The sequence below is a fragment of the Parasteatoda tepidariorum genome, chromosome 6 (genome assembly GCF_982258835.1).
Source record: "Parasteatoda tepidariorum strain Cologne lab strain chromosome 6, Ptep-v5.0, whole genome shotgun sequence".
NCBI classification, from domain to species: domain Eukaryota; kingdom Metazoa; phylum Arthropoda; class Arachnida; order Araneae; family Theridiidae; genus Parasteatoda; species Parasteatoda tepidariorum.
Window position 1 is genome coordinate 28,478,952 of NC_141760.1, and position 19,634 is coordinate 28,498,585.

Here is a 19,634-nt window from a genome sequence, read left to right on the forward strand (position 1 = left end):
TCTGCTTTCGTTATTTAAAATATCTCATGTACTAATAAATTCGTATTTTTAACGATAGCAATTTGAACAATCGAATTCGTTTGTCACTGCCTTTCGCCTTTTTTAATAGTGCCCTATACTCTTAGAATTTTCATTCTAAAATTAGCGTAAAGAAATCTGAAGCATTTTGAATTAAGCATAAAGTTAAGAATTTAAGAATAAAGTTATAAGCAAATTAAGCATAACGTTAAGAAAACTTTAGTTGTATAAAACTTTCACAATTAGCATTTTTAAAAAATTGTGAATGCTAAACTACAGTTTTGTAACTATTTTCAACTAGTATGCTGCTAGTATAAAGGAAATTTAATTGTACATTGGACTCAGTTGATGTTAAGATTTTCATTAGTCAATAGACATTGATATTAGGTTGTGGATGAGTTGTGTTTTGTCAAATAAACCAAGGAATGTGATTTTCTTAGTTAATATAAAATTGATATTTTCAATCGTGAGATATGGAAAATGCTACCTTTTTTTTAGTACACAGTTCTTTGGTGCTCCCATTTGGCATTAATGAGCTTTCGTACTAGAATATTTCAGAGTTTTATTTTGAGCACTTCTAACGGTGTAATTAATTTCATTTTAAGAATAACCCCTTTTATTATGAATTTGTACAAAAGTTATTAATGTCTTTCACTTTTTTATTTTTTATTTCGAGCACTAAGCATATTGCTTAGGTTTCTTAAAAGGTTATTGCCATTTGACAACGTTTAAACGCCATTTGACATCGTCTAAATAATTATTGTTATCAAATAACTGGAAGAAATATTTGAGTAAAAAATTACTTACGTGATTGGACTAGGATGACGACTACTAAAACGAGTAAGAGAACTGCTTTATTAAAAGTCATATTTTTAGCTTTTCTAAACTGTGCAGATAGAATATATGAATTCAATGAGAACGACTCTCCTTTTATATTGATACACCGATACGATAAAATCTAATAATTTCATAATTAAAATAATTAATAAAGAAGCTGGAAGAAGAACTTCACGAAATTGATTAATATTATATTGATACACCGATACGATAAAATCTAGTAATTTCATGATTAAATGAACTAATAAAGAAGCTGCAAGAAAAACTACACGAAAACATAAATGAAAATAGATTATATCGATTTCGTAGAAATTGTATTTTGATGACAATCACATGCCATCTAAAACGTCACAATTATGTTTCAGTGGAATTCTACGTGATTCAAGAATTCTGTATAACAAAGTTTTGCTTCAAAAAGACCAGGAATATTATCCAACCCAAGGTGCAGTTGCTATTATTGAACAAGCTCCTCTGTCCTCCATTATTTTTTACCTAAATGTAGCAGATGCTACCTGTTGAATGCTTTCGAAACTTTATGAAGTTCTTAATTCTCCATCTTGATTCAATTAACATTCTTGAATAAGAATGCAAACGAATTTTCTGTATAAAAAGTACGAAGATGATTGATTTAAAAAATTGGATTCCATTTCTAATAAAAATATCGTAATATACATATATAATTAAACTATTAAACAAAAAAATATTAAGATTAAAAATATAGTTAAATGTATAATTTATAATTTTTCACACACCCCTCCCAATCACTCAAAGGGAGTGGCTGCTCAGGGCATATTGTAAGATTATGGTCACTTGGCGTGCCAATGATCATGTATAAATTCCGCTAACGTGGGATTCGCAACTTGGCGGCACATAACGTAAAAATATACCCTTTTTCTCTTAAACGAATTGACTGCGCGAAATCGGAACTGCAAAATGGAGAAAAAATTAAGATCAATATGAGGTGTGGAGAGACTGTAATGTGGAGATTGTCCTTGTAACAGATTCATTGCACTTTGGCAAAAACTTTAGACATAAAACAAAATTGTGTTTTATTACTATTAAATTCTAAATAAGATGTAAAATAAATGAAAATTCTTTAAAATTCTGTTAAAAAATTTCTAAAGTTTTAAATGCAGTTATTAAAATAACATATTCTATAGCAGCAAATTTAAATAAATGTTCTAAAAAGCAGCTTTTGAATACATAATTAATTCTAATTTATGATGTTTTAAATATTAAATTCAATTTTTTTGGATGTGAAATAACATTTTTAAATGAAATTTTTGATACTTCAAGAAATACTTAATAAAAAAATTGGTGTTTCAAATTAATTATAAGTAGAAATTGTACTTTATTTTTAGCAATTTATTTAATATAAAATGAAAAAAAAGAACTAAAAAAAGTGAAAAATTAATTTAGATTTTGTGCGTGTACTTTGCTTGTAAGGAACGGGGAATGAGAACTCCACTTTCACCATCATATTGAAGCTAAACGAAGTTTAAAATTGAAACCAAGTTTAAAATAACAGATGTTGCGTTCCGTGAAAATAAAAAATGTTTAATAGATATATTAAATGGTGACATTGTATTTAGAGTATTTCGCACAGTTATGAAATATGGTCGAAGAGGAATTTTTTGTTTTTGGAAAGGCATTCTTTGATGGTTTTGTGGTATTTTCCAGACAGCTGGACTTTTTAATTTTCTGAACAGCATTACTTTTTAATTTTTCTAAAATACTGTTTTTTCTGAAGTAATATTTTATGATTTTATATTTTTGTGTTTGGATATATTTTCAAGGCATATGCCTGACTGACATATATGTTATGTAGAGAAACCATTTAAATTTTCTTAGACCTTGAAGAATTAAAAATATATATACAGTAGAGTGCTGATTATCTTAACTGCTCGGGACCGAACGTGGTTCGGATAATGAAAAGTTTGGATAATTGGAAAGTTGTTTAAAATCTAGTTTAAATGATTATTATTTATGCACTAACTTCCCTTCACACTTTTTCCAGGTTTAGGACAGGCAGTAATGTCTAAAATAGCTCTGTTTAAAAGTTTTTTTTTTAATTTTTAAATATTTTTTATTTATTTTTTTAACTTTTTTTCATTTTGAATTTTTTTAAACATATTTCAGCTTTTTGTAAAAATTTTTTCAATGACTGCTTTTAACACATTTTTCTTTATTTTCCATTGCAAAAGAAATCCAGCAAAGGCTTTTATTTCAAAGAAGATGCTTTTTTTAAGCAGCCACATTCATTATTCTTTTTAAATAAATCAACTGAACTGGATCAACATCACTTTGACGTTCTAGCCAATTCATTACAATATGTATTGAATAGCATGCTTCTATATGAGAAGATCTGTTATCTTGAACTTGATCACCTATTTCTTCCTCTTCGTCTGTGGAGTTCCGATTTTCGTTCAAAATTTCAGCAACAGTTTCATCGTCATTTAAAATTTGAAATCCTGAGAAGTTTTCAGTGTAACTCGTCACCAGTCTTCTTTTTCTTCTGCTGCATAACCTGGCATCTTTTCATCCGGAAGGTTCAGAAATTTAGAAAAATTGTTGATAAGTTAAAAAGTATTCTGAACTTGAAAAAAAAATTCAGACATAGTTTGGATAATTGTACGTTCAGATAATAAGGGTTCGGATAATCGGCGCTCTACTATATATATTTTTAAGGCTGTCAATAAAGGAAACATAATAATGAAAATACCTCATATATAAGGTAAATTTTTTTATTCATCTTTCTTCATTTTTTTTATTGATTTTTCAATACTAAAATTTGAAGGAAACTTTTCTTTAAATATACTTTCATATTTAAACGGTGAAGCATAATATAAAGAGTTTCTAAAGGATTTCTTCTCAAGAGTTATACTCCAAATTATGATATTTATTTGATCTATGTGGTGTGCGGATTGTCTCTGATACAGATACATCAGAGTTCTTTTTTATTACTCATAAATAAATTTCCAGTCACAAATTTGCAGGTCTATGAGTACCAAAGATGCTAGATATCTATTAAAAGCATTATTTTGAAATATTCTTTGCTTGCTTAAAATAATAAATTTATAATAAATTAATGAATAAAATCTAATAAAATAATAAATTAATGAATAAAACCTTATGCGTTTTAAATTGTACATTTGCTCTATTTTTTGTCAGCATATTAATCGCTAAAAAAGTGTCTATAAAATTATTTTTTGACATTTTTTTTCGTAATTTTTTCATATTTCTACAAGATTAAAAGAAATTATATTGTTTAACACATCCATTGTAGTTAAAAATCATTTTAATAGTAAAAATTCAAATTTTAGATTAAACTTTTTAACTTTTATATGGACCCCGAAGAGACAAATGTTAATACAATAATGTATTATAATAGCCCCTTGTAAAAAGAATAATAAGAATGGTTGACATCACTTTATCCTACTTTAAAAAGTAACCGAGATATCGATATTTAAAGTTTTTATCCAATAAGAGTGTGATATTTGCTTGCTATTTGATCAAGAAAAGAGTTTATTGCACGTACTTTAAAATTAATAATTTTTCATTCGCTAAGAAAGAGCAGTTTAAACACCAAATATTAATTAATAGTATTAAAACTATATGCAGTTTTAATATCGATACTGTGGAAATAAGTGTCTTTCTAACTATTGAAAGGGATATATATATGAACCGGAGGAATTTACTTGATAGCAGTAAATTTCGACTGTGAGTTGGTCGCGAGAAATAGCCTCACGGCAAGTGATGATAAATGTAGTTAATCTATACGAATTCCGCCCCAGGCTTGTACCGACCACAATGCTGACGTAAAATATCCTCAGTGGTGATCATGGATTAGAGTTCTCTAGCAGTCAAAGTAACCGTGGGTGGTTTTCGTGGTTTTCTACACCACGTTAAGCAAATAGGGGTCAGTTTTATCAAAAAGTTTTTCACGAAAGCTAGTTTGATCCAGGAGCTCCCTTGTTTTGTGTAGGGCTCAAAATTACTAGGTTACGGAGTTGATATTAGTATTCGTAAACCCAAAATTGGATCGGCTGTTCAACGACGGTTATAAAATAAAATAAAATAAGTTATGTTTCGATTAAAGTGAAATCAAAAACAATTCTGCTACAGTTAACTTACTCATATTGAGACAACCACCCTGTTTTTTTTCACTGATTCTTAAGTTACCTCTAAGAATGTCACTTGCCTGGTTCTTCCACTAAGTTCTTCAATAGCGTCTGCATTCGCGTTTCAGATTTGTGCATGATTTCGTAGTGTTGTTCAGTACAGATTGTTTTTTTTTTGTTCACCTCGTACGAAGAACGGATATTCAGCATAATTTAAGTGGTACAATTTTACACAAGTAAGTACAATTTTCTTAAAACAATTTTATTAAAGGAAATTTTGAGTGATAAATACTTATTTTTAAGATATAAAATTTGGTTATAATGTATGCATTTAAAAGGTCAGGCTTTTAAAAAACAGTGCAAATCCGAAGATAAGCTTTTAAAACACGTTCGAAAATTAATCAGATTAACTGTAAACTGGACACAAATAAAGAGCTTTAAAAGTGATTACTGAAATTTGAAATTCAAGTATCATAATTTTGTCGAAATAAAAATATTGGGATTTTTAAACTTCTTTCGTCGGAAATTTGATGCGATAACCACTGAAAAAAGCGATCGAAAGACTACATTTATTTAGATTTGGCTTATTAAAAAATACGCAATTCAGAATTTCCAAAAAAAATTTTTCCCCAAAAAATTATAATTTTTCTCGTTATATTCTGGTCCTGACATGGGCCGCAAATTTGGCACCTCTATCATCTTAGTGTATAATTTCTGGATCATACACCCCCTCCCCCACCGCAGGAGTTGCGGGTTTATTATTTTTAAAATTTATCACTTCTATTTAGCTACGTTTTTTTTAATATAATTAGAGATGATAGTTTCTAAAAATACTAATATTAGAAGAGGTAATCATCTTTAATAAGTGCGTTTTAATAAAATTATTTGGAAAAATCGCTAGTAAGAAGAGTATAATAAGATTGAAAAGATATAAATTTTTACTTATAAATGTATTTAAAAACCAGACTTTATTTTTGAGATTATATATATATATATATATATATATATATATATATATATATATATATATATATATATATATATATGTAATATAGAATTTCTCATTTGAGTCTTTCTATATTAACTGGTAAGCTTAAAACATATGTTTCTTATCAAGTTTAAGATGTAGAAGTCGGTCTCTCACAAAGAGCCATAAAAAGTCAAGATGAACCAGATAAGGTCAGATAAAAGATTATGTTCTGAAGTTATGGGCAATAATTCATCAATGAAGATAGTCCCAGAAACTTCCCACCGTCAGAGTGGCGTAAGACTTTTAGCGAATCAAAACCTTTAAATTTTATAAATTGAATGACGTTTCATTAAGATAAGAAGATCCTTGCAACCACGCCCTCTCAGAATCTCACTTTAAAAGCTCAGGACAGGCAAAATTGCATGTCTTTCTCATATTTTCAATGGCTAGATAAAGTTGGGCCAAACCCAAACAATCCCTGTAAAGGGGGAAACCTGATGTAAATATCCCACGCATAATGTTTGCAATACTCCATCTAACAAAATGCCTTTTTAACAGAAGCAGCCGAAGTCTCTTCAATTATCTAGCCTTTAAAGACGTAACATGACCTATATATATATATATATATTTTACTTACTTATTTATTTTTTAATATGAATTTACATTAAAAAACAAATAATGTTATTTAAATTAAGAATTCCCTTTAAGAAGAATACGTATGTTTTTTTAAAGCAAGAAATTCCTATAAAAATGCTTTTTTAATTAAACTAACATTCATTTTTCAAAAATAAATATTACTACGAAAAAAAAAATTAAAGAAAAATGTGCAAAAGCTTTTTTGATTGTTTAAAATACTAGAGGGCTCCGCCCCCTATATATATTTTACTTACTTATTAATTTTTTAATATGAATTTACATTAAAAAACAAATAATGTTATTTAAATTAAGAATTCCCTTTAAGAAGAATACGCATGTTTTTTTAAAGCAAGAAATTCCTATAAAAATGCTTTTTTAATTAAACTAACATTCATTTTTCAAAAATAAATATTACTACGAAAAAAAAAAATTAAAGAAAAATGTGCAAAAACTTTTTTGATTGTTTAAAATACTAGAGGGCTCCGCCCCCTGCTCGCTGACGCTCGCCAACCCCCGGAGAATTGCTTCGCAATTCTTGCTTGGTTTGCTTCGCAAAACCAAGAATGCTTTGATTTCATATATTTCAATATTAAACTGAATATTAACTGTTATCATCGAAAAGAATTAATTTTCTTAAATGCAGAATAAGCAGTGTGTCAATATCAATGTCACTTTTTTTCGTTGACTACAGTTCCTTCTATGTCCTATTTGTTCTCTAAATGAGCCAAAATTGTCAGAAATTAACATCAATGTGCAGATATAATCTTAATATGAAACTTGTTTAAAAAAAATGATAATCACAATAATACAGACTTTGTCCCAAAGAAATGAATATATTTTTAACACATTTAATTCAATATATATATATATATATATATATATATATATATATATATATATATATATATATATATATATATATATATATATATATATATATATATATATATATATATATATATATATATATATATATATATATATATATATATATATATATATATATATATATATATATATATATATATATATATATATATATATATATATATATATATATATATATATATATATATATATATATATATATATATATATATATATATATATATATATATATATATATATATATATATATATATATATATGCAAACACTATAATATTTTTCAATAAGCAATATTGTTAAGAACAGGGTAATTTTTAAAAAAATATTTTAATAATATTCAGCAAAATAACTATAAATGAAAACATTAATTTTGCGGAATTAAAATAAACAATGCACCAATAGCATTTTCTTTACGCTAAATACATTTATAAATTTGACATTATATATAGTATATGTTATAATATTTCTCTATATACAATATTGTTAATGACAGGATCATCTTTAATAAATATTTTAATGTTCTATACTATGAAGTTTACGTTTTTCCCGCTTTGGATTAGCTTTCGCATTGAGTTGCGACTTTTTAGTAATGTTAGGTCTTTTCTTTTTAGGCATTACTTGTAAATAAACAAATCGAATTAAGATTTAAAACCAGATTAAACTTACGAATTAACGTTTTAGAAAACAAATAATCAGATTAATCAATATATCAATACGAAATAAGTTGAGATGTTGTAAAACTGAAGAATGAAATTCTAACTATTTTGTGATTGTTTGCATCTCTGAAAAAGAAAATTCAGACTTGTAAATCGCTTTTTTAAGCTTGCCGTTTTCAGACATGTGATTGGCTGTTGTGAACGGCGGTTATTCTTCATTATTAACTGCAAAATCGTGCTTTAAAACTAAAATAAATAAAAATTTAAAATTATGTAAAAGATTTGAATGCCCTAAATGTCTTCCCTGAAAGATTCTGAATGAATTGATTCCTTAATCTTAGATTTTCATCACGTAGTTAAAAAGTTTTTCAGGGGACAAAATTAACTGCAAAAACTTTTTTTTAGAATAGAGAGATAATTCTACTAGTTCTTCTTGCTGTTTCAAACATCCTAAGTGTATGATCTTGTATACTCTTTTTTCTAAGTTGAAAGGCTTATAACTAAAAATTTGTCAAAAAGATTGCGAGCGAATCTCTCAAGTATGAGGATGCTCTTTCTCTCTACATATTTTGTTCTATATATTTCATTGGCAATAAACCCTCGGTGACAAATCGCGCCAAGCTAAGTTTACCGGCTAAGCAGTAAGGAATCAACGAGATTTTGAGTCCGTGTTTCGACTCAGATTCGGTTCTGATCAATTGTATTACGTATAAAAGACAGCAGCTCAGATAAAAATCAGCAATTTCTTTTTATTGCTTCAGTTTCTATAAAGGAAATTATAATGTAATGCATTCAAAATAATATTTATTCAGTGCATAAGTAGCATTGATTAAATCGTGCGCGTAAGATTTTTTATAATAGGAAATTGTTCGCAGTAAGTTATAGAATTTAACTAAACTCGTATTAACGAGAATTCAAGGAACGAATCTTAAGCAAAAGTTATAATTTAAAATAAGAATTTATCTCTATATAAGGTAAGTCTAGGTTAGAAGGACAAAGAGAGAAAAATTACCAGTTAAAATATCTCCGATATTTGTAAATATAGTGCAGCAAATGCAGTATCATAGGAAGCAATTTATCTTGCTTATCAACTTGGAGAAAGCTTTATTTTAAAAAATTTAATATAAAGCTGTAAATTTTTATATAAAGCTGTATTTAATATAAAAATTTAATAAAATTTTGAATAAAAAATTTAAGTGTTTCTTTTATTTAGTCCAATATCTTATTCTTTTATTAAGTCAAATAATTTTCGTAAAATAAGTTTTTTGTTATTTTTCAAGGCCTAGGCTATATGTTCAACTAGATCAGCGATTCTCAACCTTTTTTTGGGGGTGGCACACTTTCAACGATTTCGAAATTTGGCGACACAGAATGAAAAAAATTAGTTTAAAAGTTGTTTACTTAACTATAATACACTGTGTTAAATTGTTTTTGATAATAATTTTGAATGTGAAATAAAATAATATGTACTACAAAAGCACGTTTATTAAGGGATTAATTATTTCTTTCGAATAATTTTTTATTAGTTAGTAACAGTTATTCTTTTTTTGCTAATTATTAATTGTTAGCTTGTTTTCTATAGCTGATAACTGTTATTTTTTGTGATTTCTTGTTAACTAGTTTTTTTGATGATTATTAATTGTTAGCTTATTTCTTTGTTAGTTATTCTTTGTTAATTTGTTTTTATAACTATTAATTTCATAGCTTACTTTAATGATTAGCTTTTATTTCCGTTTGAAAGTTAATATTTAGCTTGCTTTGCTCCGTAAATTGATAATTTTAATAATCATTAAATTTCCTATTTATTTCAAAATTTTTCAAAACTGTCAATGACATTTTAAACACTTCCCTCTTATTTTAAGATAGTCAGAGCAAAGACATTCGCCGGCAAAGATGTTCACTCGGTTAAAGCGTGGAAAAATTTTAAAATGTATATATATATAAATATATATATATATATATATATATATATATATATATATATATATATATATATATATATATATATATATATATATATATATATATATATATATAATATTATATGTACAGTGGCGCTCACATACTTAAGGACATGTCCTTATGAAAAGTAAAATACAAAATTTAAGGTTCTAGCATAAGTTTATTGAATTGATAATTATGTATTGGAACAAATAACTTATTTTTATTATATTTTCACTATGAAAATCATTTGTCTAACTGTTATACTTAAATTATGCAACATTTTAGAAAAATATGCATTCCGCGTACTTAAGGACAACAAAATGAATATTTCTATCCACAGCATCTCGATCGGGTTGAGATCTGGTGATTGGGAAGGCCACTGCAAAACCTCAATTTTCTTACTTGACAAGAAGGCCTTCGCAGTTTTGCTCGTGTGCTTTGGATCAATATCGGCTTGCATGATCGGTTTTCTTGAGCGATGTTTTCTGTAATAAGGCAGAAAAACAGTCTTGATAATGTCCACATACATGCTGATCCATGATGTCTTCGATTTTGAGAATTGGACCACATCGTGAACGTGTCATGGCACCCCACTCCATCACCGAGCCGCTTCTATGTTTTCCAGTTGATTTTGAACACCGTACATTAAATTCTTCACCGACTCGACGCCTCACATAACTTTTGCCATCTGAGCCCATTCTGTTGAACGTCAATTCGTCTGTAAATATAACTCGATTCCAGTCAGCCGATGTCCAATTTCGGTGTCTTTTTGCGAAAGCTAATCGAGCTGCTATATTCTTCTTTGACATCAACGGTTTTTTCCTACATACGCGACCCATAAGCCGAAACTCATTTAAAAGACGTTTGATGGTATTATGGCCTACGTGCTTGCCTGTTAATTCAGCGAATTGTTTTCTGATGTCCGGGGCGGTTTTGTGACTATCAGTCTCAGAAATTCGATGAATAATTCGATCTTCTCGTTCGGTAGTTTTGTGAGGACGTGGTTTTCGGCATGCTTTTTCAATACTCTCGTCACTTGAATAGATTTCAATGCTTGGCAAACTGCTGTTTTTGATAAATTTAACCGCCTACCAATTTCTCTAATGATTAAACCTTCTTTTCTCCGAGTATCTATTCGGCATCTCTGTTCATTGCAAACATTTTTTCCTTTACTCCTAATAATGTTGAAATTTGTACTAAAAAAAAATAAAAAAAAATTAATATATTGTTTGAAGCCTCAAACAAACATAATGTAGTAAATTACACTTACATTGATCGATAAATTGATTGTAATCATTCAATAACTCACGATTAGACAAACTGTCCTTAAGTATAAGAAACTTAACAAAATACTATATTTTTTAAATAAACTTTCATGAAGCACTTGTGACCACGAATGAATTATTTGAGGATTGAAGTTCAACTAAGGTAGAATTCGTCATTATAGATATTTTGATTGAAACATAATATTCATCCAATATAATGACGCATTTATTTTGAAAACACAGTTCTTAAGTACGTGAGCGCCACTGTGTATACACTTTTCTTTAATTTAAACTTTACTCGTAATAAAAAAAGCTTTATAATTTTATTGTATTATTTCTAATATTTGGCGGCACATTTTAAGAATTTGGCGGCACACAAAAGTGCCGCGGCACAGTGGTCGAGAATCACTGAACTAGATGAACTGTTAAAGATGTGCGCAAGAAGTAACCGAACCACCCTAAAAAACTTTTGATCTTATAATCTAATTTTCACTTCCATAATTGTTCGTGAGTCGGACCTCAAGTAGGCTAATTAATTAGAGCCGTGGTGGTTCAGGTGATAGAGCACCCCTCTCCCAATGAGGTGTCTCGGATTCGAATCGTTCGAAACCTGGCGATGGCTGGTCAAAACGAATTCCGGCTTGCACCGACTACAGTGCTGACGTGAAATATCCTCAGTGGTAGATAGATCATGGATTAGAGTCCCCTTGCTGACAGACTAAACGGGGAAGATTTTCGTGCTTTCCCTCTCCATGTATCGTAAATACTGATAAGTTCCTTCAAAAAATTCTCCACGATGGCAGATTTCTCCCAATATTTAATACAGGAGTTCCCTTGTCTTCTGGATTAAACTTAAAATTACAAGACTACGGAGTTGAACATCATTAATTGCAAACCCAAAATTGGATCACCTGCCCAATGTCGGTTATAAAAAAAATAAAATATGCTATTTAATTTATGCGGCGATATTTTAATTTACGCAATCAGACACAGAAACATACTTTCTCTGCATGAACACACCTTTTTTTTTTACAGGATTTCGGATTTTTGATCTTCATAATATAGAGAGCAGCCACAATGTCGAAAATATGGTCACAATAATTTGGTCAGGAGAGCGATAAAAGTTTCGATATTAATTTAACTTTCTGCGTATTTCACAATATTTCGGGAACTTTTTAGTTGAATCCAACAATTTTTGCACACCAATATAAAATTCTTTTGTTCAAGTGTAATTCATGCAAAATAAACCTTTCAGTAAAAAAAAATTATTCACATTTTTTTGTTTCACCACAGCAGAAAAATTTTTATTGTCAGGTATACATTTTTTTAATCAATTTAAAAATGCAATTTCAAATAATAAATTTAAGCCAAAAGAGTTGAAATGTTCCTGAAAAATCTAAATTCATAAATAGAACTTTTATAATATTCTATTTCTCACATTTCGCTCAAAATTTGAATTTTTCTGATTAAAATTAAATATTTTAAAATTATGTAAAAAATTGCATGTCTTACGATTTTAAATTTTTTCAACCGTAATTAAAAAATAATTAAAATAAGATTTACCGCCTTTCTGACCATATTTCTCCGATTGTGACTACCTCATATATTTCAGACATCTGAATTCGTCGAATTCAAGGTATGTTTATTCAGAGAAAGTACGTTTTTGTATCTGATTTCATAACTTAAATTATCATCTGCTCTAATTAATTAGTGCAGAGTCGTTTAGTCTACTGCCTGCATAGACAAATTCAGCACCATCCTTAATGACCCTAATTCGGTTTTTCATCGATGGAATGAGCAATTTGATGACCTGTTGAATGACCGCATACAAGTTGCTCCGCTAGTCTACCTTAATACTTCTGTAAACATCGAGAATATCCCACCACCATTTTTGGAAGAAGTCAGAGAAGGGATTAAAAACTCAAAAATTTTAAAGCTCCTGGTCAGGACTCGATTCCCTCAGAACTTATTAAGAGTGCAGCGAATCAGAGCATTGAGGAAATCCAAAACCTCATTGAATCAATTTGGAATCAAGAAGTTTTGCCCGATGACTGGAAGCTAAGCATTATATGCCCTATCCACGAAAAGGGAGACATTTTGGAATGTTCTAATTATAGGGGAATTAGTCTCCTTTGTGTATTTGGCAAACTTTTTTCCAATATACATTCCAAGAGACTGGTAACCTACGCTGACAGCATTGTAGGCGATTACCAATGCGGTTTTCGTAGAGAAGGATCGACAACAGAACAGATCTTCAACATAAGGCAAATCTTGGAAAAAACCAATGAATTTGACATAGCAACACACCATCTTTTTATTGACTTCAAGACTGCCTATGACTCTACTTATCGAAGCAATGAGAGAGTTTGCAATACCAGAAAAACTCGTCAATCTGACAGCAATTACCCTAACTGAAACAAAACTCAGAGTCAGAGTTCAGAATGATCTTTCCGATCCTATTGTTGTTTCTAATAGACTTAAACAAGGGGATGTCTGTTTTTCAATATTGCTTTGCAAAAGATTGTGAAAGACTCGAATATAAATACCCGCGGAACAATCTTTAATAAATCTGTCCAAATTTTTGCATTCGTTGACGACATTGATATTGTTGCACGAACTATTGAGGCACTAAAAGAGGCTTTTACTTCACTTGAGGCCGCAGCCTGCACAATGCATCTTGTAATCAACCAAGACAAAACTAAGTATATGACCTGTTCCAATTATACCAGCCCTTATCTTGTAATTAGGGATTATAAATTTGAAACCGTGAACAATTTTAAATACTTGGGATCTGAAGTCAATAATCTTAACGACATCCTGCCTGAGATCCGTAGTAGAGTCACAGCAGCTAATCGATGTTTTTTCGGTCTTAAAAAGTATCTGAAATCTAACTTCACCAGCAGAAACACAAAGATTCTGATATACAAAAGTTTGATTAAGACCCATTCTTACTTACTCTGCTGAGACTTGGACAATGATAGAAAAAGTAAAGCACACTATTTCTGTGTTTGAAAGAAAAATTTTAAGAAGCATATTTGGTGGCCTTAAATGTAACAGTATCTGGAGAAGAAGAACTAACTCCAAACTTTACATACTATTTAAAGAACTTGACGTAGTCAAATATATTGCATTTCAGAGAATCAAATGGGCAGGACACCTATTAAGAATGGATAATAACCGCGTTACAGAAGAGATCTTCTCTGCCAGACCATTAGGCACTCGAAAAAGAGGAAGACCTAGACTTAGATGGCTCGACTGCCTCGAAAGTGATTTAAATACTCTAAAAGTCACAAAGTGAATGCCTCTGGCAAGTGTAGAAGAGCCTGGAGTTTAACTCCGCGGAAGGCAAGGGCCCATCCTGGGCTGTCAGGCCAATGAAGAAGATATAATTAATATATTTGTGGCCATTCTCACTAACCATTAAAATTTAAGCACTGAACATTAACTTCGATCACTGGATCAAAAGTTATTATTGTTTTTTTCGTCCTGTTTCTTTTTCGCCCTATTCATAGTCTACTCTTTGCTCTTAAGTAAAAAAAAAGGAATATAATGGCGAAATGAAGCTAACAATTCGGTGGCCATCTCATCTTCATCTTCAGGAGAGTCCACATGAATTCGGTTAGATGATTAACACATTTTATTTATGTATAAAGACATACGATTGATCGTAGGGAGCTTAAAAAGTTTAAAAATTGGTAAAATAGGTAAGAAAATAAAATGTATTTTAGTAAATTCGTATTCACCAGAACGCTTCACATTTTCATAAGAGAAATCCAATTACAAAGTCTTTGGTTTCATTCAAAGTTTTCATTTGGATTGATTTCAAAATTTTATGACAAAAAGGGATAAAAATATTTCTTCAACTCTTTAATTATAATATGGAAGGCACTATTTTAATTCCTTTTAGGAATTGTACAAAAACGTTCACCTTACGTTCCGATTCCACAAAAATAACATATTAACTTATATAATTTTAAAACCTACTCGACAGAATCCTTCATTTTATCTCATTCTGCGTACTCAGAATATGATGAATATCAGTATATTAATTAGTTGTGGAGAAGAAGAAAATATCACAAAAAAATTGAAGACTGTTTAAGATGTGCAAGGTGCACTTAATGGCTTCGTGGATCAAATACAAACTTCATACGAAAGTAAATGATTAATTTCATACATTAAATTTTGTTTTTTATATCCTTTTTACTTATTAAGGAGATTTCTCATTTTGACGTTACCTTCCGTACGCACCCGTACGTAAGATTTTGAATCAATTGCGCATGCTCGTGTTCATTTTAGATGCTACGTAACTTTACATTATGTTGTCGTGATTAACGCTGCAAAGACAAAGCTACAAACACTGTTAAATGTTGTTTTCTGTTTTAAGTCTGCCTTCGAACTGAAAACATGAACATGGAATACAAATTTGAGAAATAAGTTAATGAAATGAATCTTGTGATATTACAACAATTGGCTGATTCAATTTTAAAAAAAATATTGGTTTTTGTTATTAAGGCTGTCTAATTGCAGTAGTTCCATAAGAAACTAGATATATTTTCGGTATTTTAAAATGATAAATTATATTTGATTTAATTAAACAATTTTGTTAGTAGAAGACTAATTTCAGTGATAATTTTGTCTTCGGTAATAAAAACAGAATTTTTTTGATTTTAGTTTGAAGTTATGATATGCTTTATTTTTTCCCCTTTTAAATTGCCTAACGCACCTTGCTTATTTACTTTGTACAAAAGTGCCTAATACTTGTAGCATTTAAATTATTATTATTAGAATCAATTTTATATTTATTTTAACTTCTAATAATCATGAATTTGGTTGAGCCAAAAAAAAATGTAAATAATATTCTCAATATAAAAATGCTTTTTCTGCAGAGAGGCAAATTTTAATGGAGGATTTCGCAAACAATGACCATTTCCCGGCTTTGCATATTTTGGACAAATGATTAATACAGTATTTCATTAATGGAAACCAATGTTATAGCAAAGATTGTATAAGTGTAAAGATGGGAAATTCGCGAAAGTCGTAACAAAATTTGGCACAATGCCAGCGCTTCGTGTACGGCGGAGAAGTTTGTCTCCAGGGGCACAGTGCAGCGCATGCGCATTATCATCCTTAGTTTTGGAAGGAGAGTTTGGAGAGAGAAGCACATGAGAAATCAATCAATGGCGGACGTTAATTTGACAATTATCCCTAACAAGTAAGAGCGCTTTGTATAACCTATCTTCTGTTGATTTTTTTCTCCTTGTTTTCAATTTTGATAAAGATTCTAATTCTCTTTTTTTCTTTCAATATTTTTCAGTGATTCTTCTGTGCGCAAAGCAAAGAATTATGATAGATGTGCTTACTGCAATGTAAATAGAGCGGGTTATCCAAATTTGAAATTGTTTCGCTTTCCTCAAAATATCGAAATGTAAGTAAATTGTTAAGCATTTTCGAAGATTTCGGTAAATTATTTTTCAATGATTGATTATATGAACCTATTAGATAAGACTGACTTAGAATTGCAACTAAATGTGTGACTAATTTATAGTGTCTGACTTTAATTTAATTTCATTTGGTTTTTAAATTCTGTATAATTCCATAAGTGCGTTTATCTTTTTTGCTCGGAATTAAGTATTCAGAAATGAAATTTATGTATATAACTAAGTAAAAATTTAAATGTTTTTCAAGAAATGTGAAAAAGATCTATAAATTTGACATTTTAAATTTTTGAATGTTCATTACATATATGAAATTATTTAAATAGTGTTAAGTGTAAAAAGTGTTACTTTTTATTCATATAATATTTATAGAGTGGTTTATAGTAGATATATATATTTTATTGTCTGTTAGCTCTAAATGTCCAGCAAACAGTACCGTCTTTACTTATAGGCACACAGGGCAATGCCCGGGGACCCCATTTTCTGAGGGGGCCCTAGAGAATCGTACTTTTTTGAAAAATTGCATTAAAAAGAATTTAAGACTAAAAACATTACCTTATATATTAAAAAAAAATTTTTTTTTATAGAGTATGCATATTTTTTCTACAAATGGTCATTGATTATCAAACACCAATAATTGGAGTAGTTTATCACCAAGAAAACTTAAAAAGTCAACCGAAAACTATTTTTCTTATTTTATTATATGAGGATTACAACTGGTTAGAGTATCAATTTTTTTTAAACTATGCATAGTTTAAAAGTACTTTATTTGAGTTTTTGTGGTAATCAAAATTAGTTAAAATTAATGCATTGTACAGTCCCTGGTCAAATTATTAGACGCACTATAAGATTCTATGTAAAATCTTAATTACTCAGGTGATACTACACAGCTTTATTGTATTTACATAGCTGAAACCGGTTTGTACTTGTTTACGTTTGTGTATCAATTGGTTAAATTAGGCGCTATGTAATATAAATTCGACAAAATGTGATAAAAATACAGATTATTTATTGTATCAGGTACTATATTATAATATTATAATAATTAGGTCAAATTAATAGAATCACTGTAGTTTTTTAGTAATGACATAATTTTCACGAGTTTGCATACTATACTTTTATAATTAAACATACGCGTTAATTTATTAATATAATGTATTTAATTATAAAAGTATTAATATACATGTTAATACTTTTATAATTAAACATACAAATAGATTTTTATTCAGGAGATTTTTCATTCACCTCCTATTTGTATTTATTTTTAACGTATTTCATTTCATTGTTAACCAACTGATACACTAACGTAAAGAAGTGAAAACCGGTTTCAGCTATGTAAAAACAATAAAGCTGTATAGTATTACCTGATAATTATAATTTTACATAGAATCTTAAAGTGCGTCTAATAATTTGGCCAGGGACTGTATCTTAAAAATGATTTATTTTTTGTATGTGAAGTTTTTTAGTTTGTTTTTAAGCATTACGACACATTATAGGTCTAAAATATTTTTGTGCCCTGGGCCCCTGCATGCTATGAAGATGATACTGCCAGTAAAACATAAATTTAATTGATTTTGTTATTTAATCCCCCAATGAATTGTTTTGTTATTAAATTTCCTTTCTAAATATTTTCCTTAAACACTGCCTGCTTTTTTAAAACTATTTAATAAAATATTAATACTTAAGAAAAATAATACATATAATTTATTAATGCCATACATTTTAAGTTCCGTTCTCGAATTAGACAGCATTCTTATGTCATATTAGCACTTTAATCTTACTGTGTGATTTTTTTTAATATTAGGTGCACGAAATGATTAGAGGCCAGCAAAATTGTATCGTTACGGAATGTTGATACTGACAGACTGACTACACAACAGATGTAGATTGTGTTCAAGACATTCTAAAATTAAAGATTATGTATCAAAAATAATGCAGACTTGTTCCTAGTGCAGTTCCAATGAACCAATATTGCATCTTTTTAATTTTATGTCATTTTATTTCATAAACTTGCTCAAATATTTATTTATTGTATAAAATGTATACAATTTTATTTGTGTAATTTTTATTTTATTGAAAAGTGTATTCTTAAAATATATAACCAAAAAGAATATTTTTAGATACGTTTAATAAAGATAAAAAAATTCTTGTTCATTTTTTTAAAACTCTAAGTATATACATAATTGAAAATTTTTATTTTTATATAGCACATTTCTTATACATATACACACATGGAAAAATTAACAAAGCGAAAAAGTTTTTTTTTTCAAGGGGAAATAAATTTTACTCAATTTTTTAAAAGTTTTAATGAATTTTTATTTTTTAATATAAATTACTTTTGTTAAATAAATATTTATCACTTTAAAATAAATTATAATCCTGCTAAATTTGAGAACTAAAAAAAATTTAAAAGTAAAATCGAATCCGATTATAATTAACGGAGAAAATATGATTGCATTGGGTGAAAATCAAATGACTTTCAGTCAGGGACTTTTAATCGGAGAATTTGTCCAGGAAGTCTCACACTACTGCATGCCACTGTTACTATTCATTAAAACCTTCCAAATGCCATGTTTTCAAAGTAAAATTAAAAATTTCAACGATGATCGTTTGCGTGAAAACTTTCAAAAGATTCTTGCGTTGTTTCTAATATCAAATTTATTTTACAAAACGGCGATCTTCGTTAACTTTTCAAAACAGTCTGGATTTCTATTTTGTACTGTAAACAATTCCGTTAAGGTAAATTAACTTTTTATTGACATAGTGAGATGTAATAGAAAAGCACTCGTTACTAAAGGATTGAAAATCATGCTGAAATTGTCACGATTCCAAAATATATCATAACTTATCTGATAATTTGAAATT

At 28.8% G+C, this 19,634-nt stretch overlaps 1 long non-coding RNA gene across 1 annotated transcript; it reads left to right on the forward strand.

Annotated features, from left to right (window-relative positions):
• Positions 1-16,371: 16,371 nt before the first annotated feature.
• On the forward strand, positions 16,372-18,767 carry LOC147807726 (uncharacterized). The gene is made up of 3 exons (XR_015434905.1): positions 16,372-16,546; positions 16,649-16,759; positions 18,574-18,767. It is a non-coding gene; the product is annotated as an uncharacterized LOC147807726 (long non-coding RNA).
• The last annotated feature ends 867 nt before the right edge of the window (positions 18,768-19,634 follow it).